The 10,522-nt window shown below is 36.4% G+C and overlaps 1 pseudogene; it reads left to right on the top strand.

Annotated features, from left to right (window-relative positions):
* The first annotated feature begins 1,380 nt into the window (after positions 1 to 1,380).
* LOC120118596 lies at positions 1,381 to 10,194 on the top strand (annotated as a pseudogene).
* The last annotated feature ends 328 nt before the right edge of the window (positions 10,195 to 10,522 follow it).

Raw genomic sequence — 10,522 nt, 5'->3', positions numbered from 1 at the left:
TTAGTAAATAATGATTAAGATAAAAAAATAAAACGAGAATTTTCCACAAGTAAAATTATTTCAGTAATTAAAAGAATGATCGATGATCGTTTGTTTTAGAAATTTTGGATTCAATCACCAATCATAATTATAATATAAATAGTTGAATGTTTATTATTAAATAATTAAAAATATTTTAACAAAACAATTAAGTGAACAAAATAGAAAATTTATAAGTAATAATCTACATTATGTACTAAATGAAAAAAGAAGCACTAACAACAAATTAGTTTAGTAGGATGAGACACTAAGTTCTTTAAGTAAGGTCAGGGGTTTGAATCATAGTGTTTGCGAATGAAGCAAACTAAATTAGGAGGATCGCCATCGTCTCTGCAGTATCCGATCTGAATTAATCGATCAATAGAATATCAGAGATTAATTAAAAAAAACAAGAGGCTTTCGCCTCTCTCTCTAAAAGTCCCTCAAAACAAAAGCAATTAAGAAGGGCACGTTTGGTTCACATAATGTAAGATTACTAGTGTAAATAAAAAGTTATCAAGGAATAGGATTACTGAGAATTAAATGAATAAAAGATTATTGGAATGTATATTTGACCAAATTGCCCTTATTATATATTTGTATAATATTACAAGTTGAAAAATATTTATATATTTTCTTTAAAAAATTTAAATTCATAAAATTTATATAATTTTTTTACAAAATTTAAAATATAAAAAAGATTTAATGAAAATGTAAAAATTTATTTTAATCTCTTAACTTCGTATAAAATTTTAATTATATATATATTTTTTATAAATCTAAAATAGTTTAAGGATAAATTTATAATTTAACCTTCATAAAATTTTTATTATTCAATGACAGAAGAATAATATTTTAAAAAAAAAATTAAAGACATTTAGTTCAAAACACTGATATTATTATAATACCTAATGAAATAAAAATAATGACAGTTCGAAATAATATATCTAAAAAATTTACTATTAATAATAAAATATTACCGAAAATTACATTTCCAACTAAACCAAACAGAAATAGGTATTCCATTTCGGGAATCTCACGTTCCCCGTCCAAATGGTCCCGAAGTGTCATTTTCTACTTCCCGAACTCAACTGAGCAGCTCCAGTAATAAGAGGCAGAGGGACACTTTGGGTGGGGTAGATACTAGTTTACTTTTGGAAAAGCTTTGGAATGTTGAGATCTGAGTGACAAGAAGAAAGCTAGGGTTTATTTTGCTTTGGGTGTTTTTGAATGTTTAAAAAGAAGCAAGATCTGAGCTCCATTATGCTGTTCTAGTGAAGGGTTGTTCCCTATTTTTTTATGTTGATTTTAGCTTAGGTTGAGAGGCGTCTGGCGGAGAAAGGGGGTGGGGGTGGGTAAGTAAGTTCTCTTTTTCCCTTGTAGCTATGGATGTTTTACGACTTCCGAGTATACTTCAGTAACAAGGGTTGTTTGTGTTTTCCGTTTCAACCACTCTTTTTCTCTTCGGTATTCTTTGAGAAAGAAGAAACCTTTTTCCCCTGTTTTGAGATTTGAAGAATGAGACTGTCTTCATCTGGGTTTAGTCACCAAACCGAAGAAGGTAACTGCTTTTAGCTCCTTTTTTTGAAGTATTTTCCTTGAAGTATAAAGTTGCAAACTTGCACTAGGTTATAGATTTTCGAAATTACGTGGTGAAAGCTTTTTGTATAGGGGAGAAGAAATGTTTGAATTCTGAACTGTGGCATGCATGTGCGGGTCCTCTGGTGTCTCTGCCGCCTGTTGGAAGCCGTGTTGTATATTTTCCCCAAGGTCATAGTGAACAGGTAACCACACCTTTCTCGTTTCTCATGCTTTCTATTAGCACAATAAAATAGTTAGATTAACACAAGTTTTGAGGACAATGTGGAATTTGAAGCTATGATAAGGATGTCAAAACCTTTTTTTTGGCAACGTGTAATAGAACTTCATTTAAGCTGTTATTTCAGTTTTGCTGAATTTCTTCATTGTAGTCTAGTTGTTAATGCATGAATTGGTGAGTGAACAGCTGAAGCTCCTAACTGATAAGAGCGTTCTACGAGGAACTGTATACTTCATTTCTATTATTTCATTGTGCTGTTGGTGTTTATGGTTCCTCTGCAGGTTGCTGCTTCAACCAACAAGGAATTAGATGCTCATATACCAAACTATCCGAACTTACCCCCACAACTTATCTGTCAGCTTCACAATTTAACCATGCATGTAAGTTAAATAACTGCATAGACTATTCTCTGTTTATGGAAAATTTTAATTGGTTGCTCATCAATGTGTTTAAGTACAGGCTGATGTTGAAACAGATGAAGTTTATGCTCAAATGATGTTGCAGCCTCTGAGTCAGGTATGAGAACTTGACATTTTTTTTTGTAGATTTAGTGATTGTTGGTCTCTTCATTTTTTCCTTCTTGACTTGAAAGCTTTGTTGTAGCAAGAGCAAAAGAATGTGTACCTACTGCCTGGAGAACTGGGTACACCCAGCAAACAGCCAACCAATTATTTTTGTAAAACACTGACGGCAAGTGACACAAGCACTCATGGCGGGTTTTCTGTTCCTCGTCGGGCTGCTGAAAAAGTCTTTCCTCCCCTGGTATGTGTTCTTAGGTTTACAAGCAATTCAGTTCATTGTTGTCTGGTTTAATTGAATTAGTTTGACTCATTATCTTTCTCTCTTTAAATATAATTGTTCCTTCAGGATTACACCCTGCAACCTCCCGCTCAAGAACTAATTGCCCGGGATCTTCATGAAAATGAGTGGAAATTTAGGCATGTATTTCGTGGTGAGTGATTAAAACAACCCATTTCAATACAATGTTACAATATCTCTAAGAGAAACTTCAGATTATCATGATTTTTGTTGTTTAATTTGTCATCAGACTTCGATTAATGTTGTATTTTGCTTAATAGTTCATATAGTTTTTGAATAAGTTGCTGATTTCATTTCAAATGTGCTATAGCATTTCTTTGGTCTTTGGGTGTTTTACGTAGTTGTTTCTAAAAGTTACGAAGATGACCTTAGATATATCCTTTCTATATTCTGCATCAGTTATTGGTCTGATTATATTGTGGCTAAGAGCCTTTGGTACTGGGGTTTAGATAATTTTTTAAAGCCTAGCTAATATGCGAATCCTACGAAGTGAAGCTAGTTATTTATGATGGATAAGAAAAAAATTGAAATAGGAAATTTTAATAAGATATTACAATTAATTCTTTTTGTTTGCTTCCTTTGTTGGATGTATTTGTTCTTTTTTTTAATTTCATTGCGTGGAATAAGTATTTGTTTGGCAAGTGTATGCTTTTTCTCACCTTGCAAGTACTTCAATTTTTCTAGGTCTTCTCAAGATTTTGATTCATGTTTGTGTGAAAATATTGTGAAATAAAATGACCCAAGTGCTTTTTTTTTATATATATGCTTTAAATATAGTGTATGTGCAATTTAGAAAAGTCAGTCGTCTTTAAGTTCTTCATGTTGTGCTTTTGATGTGCTTAGGTCCTTTTCCACTCTTAGGAACTGTGAGGGAATTGTGAAGATTAATTAGCTGTAAGGTTTTGTGCTTATAAAACAATTAATGAAAGCTTAGCTATTGGCTAATGAGGGTTAACTCATCTAGCAATAATTCTATTAGAATGGCATTTGAAGACTTAATGGGGATATTTCCAAGATGCATGTATTTGAGAAGATAAAATGTTGCATGGAATGAAATTGGGTTGATGTTACTAGTATACATGTGGGTTCATGTCATAGGGTGATTGAAATCTTAGGACTTGTTAGAGAGAGAGACCTGAATTTTGTATGATTTTTCATAAAAGTTTTCTCAAGTTTTATTATTATGTACGCCCAGTTAAGTTAAGATCCCTTCTTACAATAATCAAAGAAATATATCAAACTACCTTAAGTCTCAAAAGAAAATACTATTTTAAGAGTCCTATCTAACAACTTCCATTAAGCGCACACAAAAGAGCTTTACCAACCTACTATATGTCCTTGTTCAAGATTCCTGTTTCGGTATATGATAAACTCAATGCTATCATGGCTAGATTTTTATGGGGAGGAGGGGTTGAGGCCAAAAAAATTCATTGGGTTAATTGGTCGACAGTTTGCTCTGATAAACGGGTGGGTGGTCTTGGTGTTGTGGATCTTAATTTTATGAATAGAGCTCTACTTGGGAAATGGAGTTGGAGGTTTGCTAATGACTGCGTTTCAGTGTGGAAAAAGGTAATCTGCAATAAATATAATTTGGACTCTAGTTTTTTGTCGTTCAATGAAAAACTACCTACTAATGCTTCTTGGATCTGGAAATCGATGGTTAAGAACCATTTCAATGAGGATCAATTTGGAACTAAGTTTCGAAGTTTGTTTAATGTTAGGGTGAGGAATGGTGGGAGTATCAGATTTTGGTTTGATAGTTGGGCGCTTGATGTCCCTCTTAAAGTGGTTTTCCGAAGATTGTTTGCTCTGTCGATAAACAAAAATGGGAAGCTTAATGAGTTTGGGGAGTTTCGGTCTTCAGTTTGGGTTTGGCATATTCAATTGAGAAGGAATTTAAGTGATTGGGAATTGAATCAGTTTGCTGAGTTAATGGATGTTATCCATAATTTCACACTAAATAATGAGATGTCAGATGGTATGGTTTGGAGAGGGAATGGGGAAGGAATTTTTTCTGTTAATTCGTGTTTGAAGTCTTGCTGTCCTGTTTTGACAGCAGATTCTTTTTGGATGAAGCACATTTGGAGGGGTTTGGTGCCTCCTAGAGTGGAGATCTTCATGTGGTAGGTCGTGTATCAAAGGTTGCCAGTTAAACTTGAATTACAGAAGAGAGGAGTTTCAGCAATTGTTGATGTTGTTTGTCCATTATGTAAGAAGGTGGATGAATCCTCTTCTCATTTATTTTTTACTTGCTCGGTCGCGTGGTCTGTTTGGAATAATTTTTTGAGATTTTGGGGAGTTTGTTCAGTTTTACAAGCTGATGCTAAAAGTTTTTTGTTAGCTTGGGGAGATTTGGTGCCTAGTTCTATAATTTGGTCTTTCATTCCGGGAGTGGTGTTTTGGACAATCTGGAAATGTAGGAATGCGATTGTGTTTGATAAGGGGAGTTTAGATCAGACTGATCTTTTCTTTATGGCAAGATGTCGGCTGGCTGCATGGTTCTTAGCTGTCTATAAGGAGACGTCTATTCTAATAAACTGTCTTATTTGTGATCCTTCGCTTGGGGATTGTTGCGCTAATTCTAGATATTCAGTCATTAAAATTAAGGCCTGGACTCGGCCTCCAAAGGGCTATATAAAGTTGAATGTGGATGCAGCTGTTACTGCAGATTGGAGGAAAAGTGGAGTTGGGGGAATTCTAAGAGTGGAGAATGGCTCGGTGGTGGGTTCTTTTCAAGAGGCTTCTGGTCCGGGTCCTCCCATTTTGATAGAACTAATGGCAATTAAGAAGGGCTTGTTTTTCTTTGCTTCAACCCAGCAACAGTTTGAGGATCGCTTGATTGTTGAAACTGATAGTAAAATTGCGGTGGACTGGATCAAGAACTATGATAGATGTCCCAATGTATATGTAGACCTTGTGAACGAAATTGTTACTAAGTTAAGAGGTTTGGGAGGCATTATTAGATGGGTTGCTAGGTCAGCTAATGTTGAGGCTGATGCCTTAGCAAAGGCTGGTATTGGCTAGCTTTAAAGTCTTTTGGTTATGTTTGGGTCTGTTATTTTTTAAGCTATGGGTTGGTGTGTATAGGGAGTCTATATGATTGTTCCCTAAGTATTATGTAATTTATGCGTTTTAATGAATTATAAGGCACTCTTTCCCTCCTTCCGCTGATTAAGGAGCACTTTATGTTCCATTAATCATGAAGGGGGTTTTAACGAGGCCTGCCATTCCTATCAAAAAAAAAAAAAGCGCACACAAAAGATGCATTAATGCAGCCCTTTGCTTCTGGAAGAAGTAATTATGAAATGGAATTACACCCCTACTGTTTTGCCTGTTAATTAAGAATTAGCAATTTTTGTTAGTTCCTATAGGAATATGTTCAGATTCAATTCTTGGAATGTTGCAGTTTCTGTAGGACAGTGGGAACTGCTTTTGGCAACAAAAAAAATCATATTTTGAGGGATGTATATGCTTTGTTGTGTGATGAAAGGGTTTAGAAGTTCAATGGGTGTAAAAACCTCTTATCAATTTATTTATTCTCCCATATGCAGGCCAGCCAAAAAGACATCTTCTTACGACTGGGTGGAGTGTTTTTGTTAGTGCTAAGAGACTTTTTGCTGGTGACTCGGTCCTTTTTATATGGTAAATTGGGTTTTCTGTCATCCATGTATAATTTATGATTACTTTGTTGGTAATCAAAGTGCCTTTGCTCTGTGATTGGCTGGAGAAGTATCCTGCTAATAGCTGTAAAATCCGTGATGTGGTTTGAGACAATCTAGTAAAATCATCCTGCTTAGACAGTTTGGAAGCAACAATTTTGTGAACTGCATTTTTTTGGGTATATGAATATATCTTCTACTGTTAAGTACTACATTCTATTTCTCATTTCTAAAGGGATGAACTTATTGTATGCATCCTGGTGTGTGGTAGAGGTGGCAGTTGGGTGGATTCAATCACACTGGATTGAGAAAATTGGGGTCAATTTTTGGTTTGGGTTGCATCGAATTCTGGTCATTTGGGTTTATCACGGGGTTTTGGGAATACACATTGTTTAGTTTTGAAGTCAAACTAATCGATTGCTAATCAATTATCTTTGTTTTTATTTTTATGTGTTTTCTTCTAACAGGAATGAGAAGAATCAATTGTTGCTGGGTATCCGCAGAGCAAATCGTCCTCAGACTGTTATGCCTTCTTCTGTTTTGTCAAGTGATAGCATGCACATTGGTCTTCTTGCTGCAGCAGCTCATGCAGCTGCAACAAATAGCCGTTTCACTATCTTTTATAACCCTAGGTCAACTTCTTAATACTAATTGAAAAATATTGATTCTATTCCAACATGAGATCTTGCTCATTTGCAGTGGCTTGATTACAGGGCTAGTCCTTCAGAGTTTGTCATCCCTCTTTCCAAGTATGTTAAAGCAGTCTATTACACCCGGGTTTCTGTAGGCATGCGGTTTAGAATGCTATTCGAGACAGAAGAGTCAAGTGTCCGCCGGTAAGTCTTCTCTAAATGTTTTCTTACTTCCGGGAATTGCTTAAATTTTATGGTGTTTCCTTACGAAACTTTGATTTTTTTTTAAAAGAAATCAAGTAAATACTTCTATTTTTACAAGTCAATTGACTGTATTATTATAGGCAAATTGAGTAACCAGGTGTTTATTTGGGTATTTTATCAGATATATGGGCACAATAACCGGCATTAGTGACTTAGATCCTGTTCGCTGGCCAAATTCGCATTGGCGCTCTGTTAAGGTTTGTTTGAAGTTTCTATGTGCATGATTTTAGTTCCCAATACCATATTTTCCCCCTCTTTTTCCCCTTAAATAGGCAATGTGTTCACTAGTATCTGACATGAAAGAGTTACCTTACATTCCAGGTTGGCTGGGATGAATCCACTGCAGGAGAGAAGCAGCCAAGAGTGTCCCTGTGGGAGATTGAACCATTAACAACCTTTCCCATGTATTCATCACCCTTCCCCCTGCGTCTGAAGCGACCATGGCTGTCTGCCGTACCCTCTTTCCACGGTATGCTGGAATCTTTGCCAAGTTTGCCTGGAATTATTCTACCTCTTCTTTACCTGAAAAATGAGTTCTCCTTTTCTGTTCTGAATGAGTTTAGTTTGTTGCCAGCTTTCAAGGATGGTGATATGAGCATCAATTCCCAACTGATGTGGCTTCAAGGAGGGGTTGGGGATCAAGGACTTCAGTCTTTAAACTTCCAAGGTTTTGGAGTTTCACCCTGGATACAGCCAAGGCTTGATACTTCTTCAATACCAGGTGTTGTCCAACCCGATCTTTACCAAGCAATGGCTGCTGCTGCATTTCAGGAAATGAGGACTGTTGATTCATCAAAAATAGGCTCTCAATCTCTCTTGCAATTCCAGCAACCACAGAGCACGTCCAATGGGTCGCCTGTTCTAATTCAGAGGCAGATGTTGCAGCAGTCACAAACACAAAATGCTTTTCTGCTTGGTTTTCAGGAGAATCAGACTGCTTCTCAGGTTCAGTTTCTGCAGCAGTTGCAGCGTTCCAATTCTTATAATGATCAGCGACAGCAACAACCGCTGCAACAGCAACAGCAACAGTCTCCACAAACACTTCAACCACCACAGATGTCTGATCAACAGCAGATTTCTAATGCAATCCCTACTTTTCCTAAAGTGTCAGCCTGCCAGGCCCAGTCCTCATTTCTGCCAGCTGTTGCTTCACAATGCCAGCAGCAGACACTTTCAGATCATCTTGGGAACTCTCTAGCCACATCTAATGTTTCATCAATGCAAAGTATCTTAGGTTCATTGTCCCATGCTGGAGCTTCCCATTTACTCAACATGAATGGATCAAACCCAATTATCTCTTCTTCTGCTTTGTTGTCCAAGCCAACAGCTATTGAACCGCAGCTTTCTTCTGAACCTGCTAACTATGTACTGCCCCAGGTTGAACAGCTAGGAACTGCACAGTCAAATAAACTTTCTAACTTATTACCTCCATTTCCAGGAAGAGAGTATTCTGCTTACCACGGCTCAGCTGATCCACAAAACAATTTTTTGTTTGGGGTTAGCATTGATTCCTCATCTCTTATGCTACAGAATGGGATGACAAACCTGAAAAATATTGGAAATGAAAATGATTCATTGTCTCTGCCATATGCTGCTTCCAATTTCACAAGTGCTTGTGGCACAGATTTTCCTCTTAATTCAGACATGACTACCTCAAGTTGTGTGGATGAATCAGGTTACTTGCAGTCTTCTGAATATGTGGACCAAGTAAACCCTCCAACTGGAACCTTTGTTAAGGTGATAGTACTTCTCTTAATCTTTGCAAATGTCTTTGATTATTGTTATATGGTGAAATATGTGTGAGTTGTCTTATCTGGTTGTGAAGAATAAATCACTGTGAGGCTCATATTAGACTAGGCAAAGCATGTCGTGCAGACTTGTGGATCACTTTCAATATATATCTGATATGTCAACTGTAGTTCTTTATTCAGTAAGGCAAGCTCTTTGGATTCTGTTGCTCATGAAACTACTATTCTTTTGCTGTTTTGGCTGAAAAGTCAACTGGTTTATTTGTCTTTGAAACATGTAATTAATGGAGTGTTGTGTATTGATAATATTGTATTGGGGACTTTCTATTTAGTTCAAAAGCTAATTACAGGATAATATCTAGTTTCTCTAATGGCTTGTGATTCTCATGGTTTTTTTTTTATCTTTTTTCTTGTTGATAGGTTCACAAGTCGGGGTCCTTTGGGCGCACATTGGATATTTCCAAGTTCAGCAGCTATAATGAGCTGCGGTGTGAGCTCGCTCGAATGTTTGGTCTTGAAGGCCAACTAGAGGATCCTCAGAGATCAGGCTGGCAGCTTGTATTTGTTGACAGGGAGAATGATATTCTTCTCCTTGGCGATGATCCTTGGCAGTAAGTTCCAAACCATCCTTCATTTATTTTTGAATAATTGTCAGACAGCGACTGTTAAGATAGCGATGGAGAGCATTCTTTACTTCATAATTTTTGCACAAAATTTCACACAAGTAGGAGGGTGCTATCTTTGTTCAATATTTTTTGATGACCGGGGAATTTGTGAGCTCTTGGTTTTGGTGGCTTATTTCTCTCGTTTAAATGATTTGTGATAATCAGGGAATTTGTGAACAATGTGTGGTATATCAAGATACTATCTCCACGTGAAGTGCAACGAATGGGGAAAGAAGGCCTGAATCCTGCCCCCTCCGATCCAAGCCAAATGCTTAACCACCATCAATAGCCGCAACCACTGCGTCGACTACATGAGCGGACGGAAGTTATAGAAGTTTCTGGTTATGGAATTCCATCTATGGGACTCTTGGATGCTGAAGGGAAATGCTCCTCAAGGCTGAATTCGGGGAGCTGAAAATGAATGTTGGTACTTTCTTTTCTATGTTAAAGCTTGTGTGTTGAAAATCTACTGTGAGTGTAAATTATAGTATGAGATCTCTGTAACTTGGCATTATTATACTAAAGAACACAAGTTTTATTCGGGATAATAATTGCAATATTGTTATTGTCTACGGTTTTTATGGCATAATTATTTCATCTATACCAAGTCTTTTTTATTTGCTGCTACTTTTAAACATTTAATTAGTATTAAATGTATCGACTGTATCTTGGCTTAATAGCAAGGAGGTTCTAGAAGTTTTGTTTATATGTAGATTTGTTATAGTAGTTTTCCTTCAGATTAGAAAATGAATCTGGTATATAATGTGGACACCATAATGTCACGTGAAGTAGAAGTGACAGTAAGTGCCAGGGAAATAGTTGGGGCAATTATTTTTTATAACGAGTGATTACAAGGAAATACATATTCAACAAAATTTTAGTTTATTAAATATACTTT

The sequence above is a fragment of the Hibiscus syriacus genome, unplaced genomic scaffold, assembly GCF_006381635.1.
Source record: "Hibiscus syriacus cultivar Baekdansim isolate YM2019G1 unplaced genomic scaffold, ASM638163v2 tig00110328_pilon, whole genome shotgun sequence".
Lineage (NCBI taxonomy): Eukaryota > Viridiplantae > Streptophyta > Magnoliopsida > Malvales > Malvaceae > Hibiscus > Hibiscus syriacus.
Note: the sequence above shows the minus strand (reverse complement) of the source record. Positions and strands in the feature narration are given on the sequence as shown.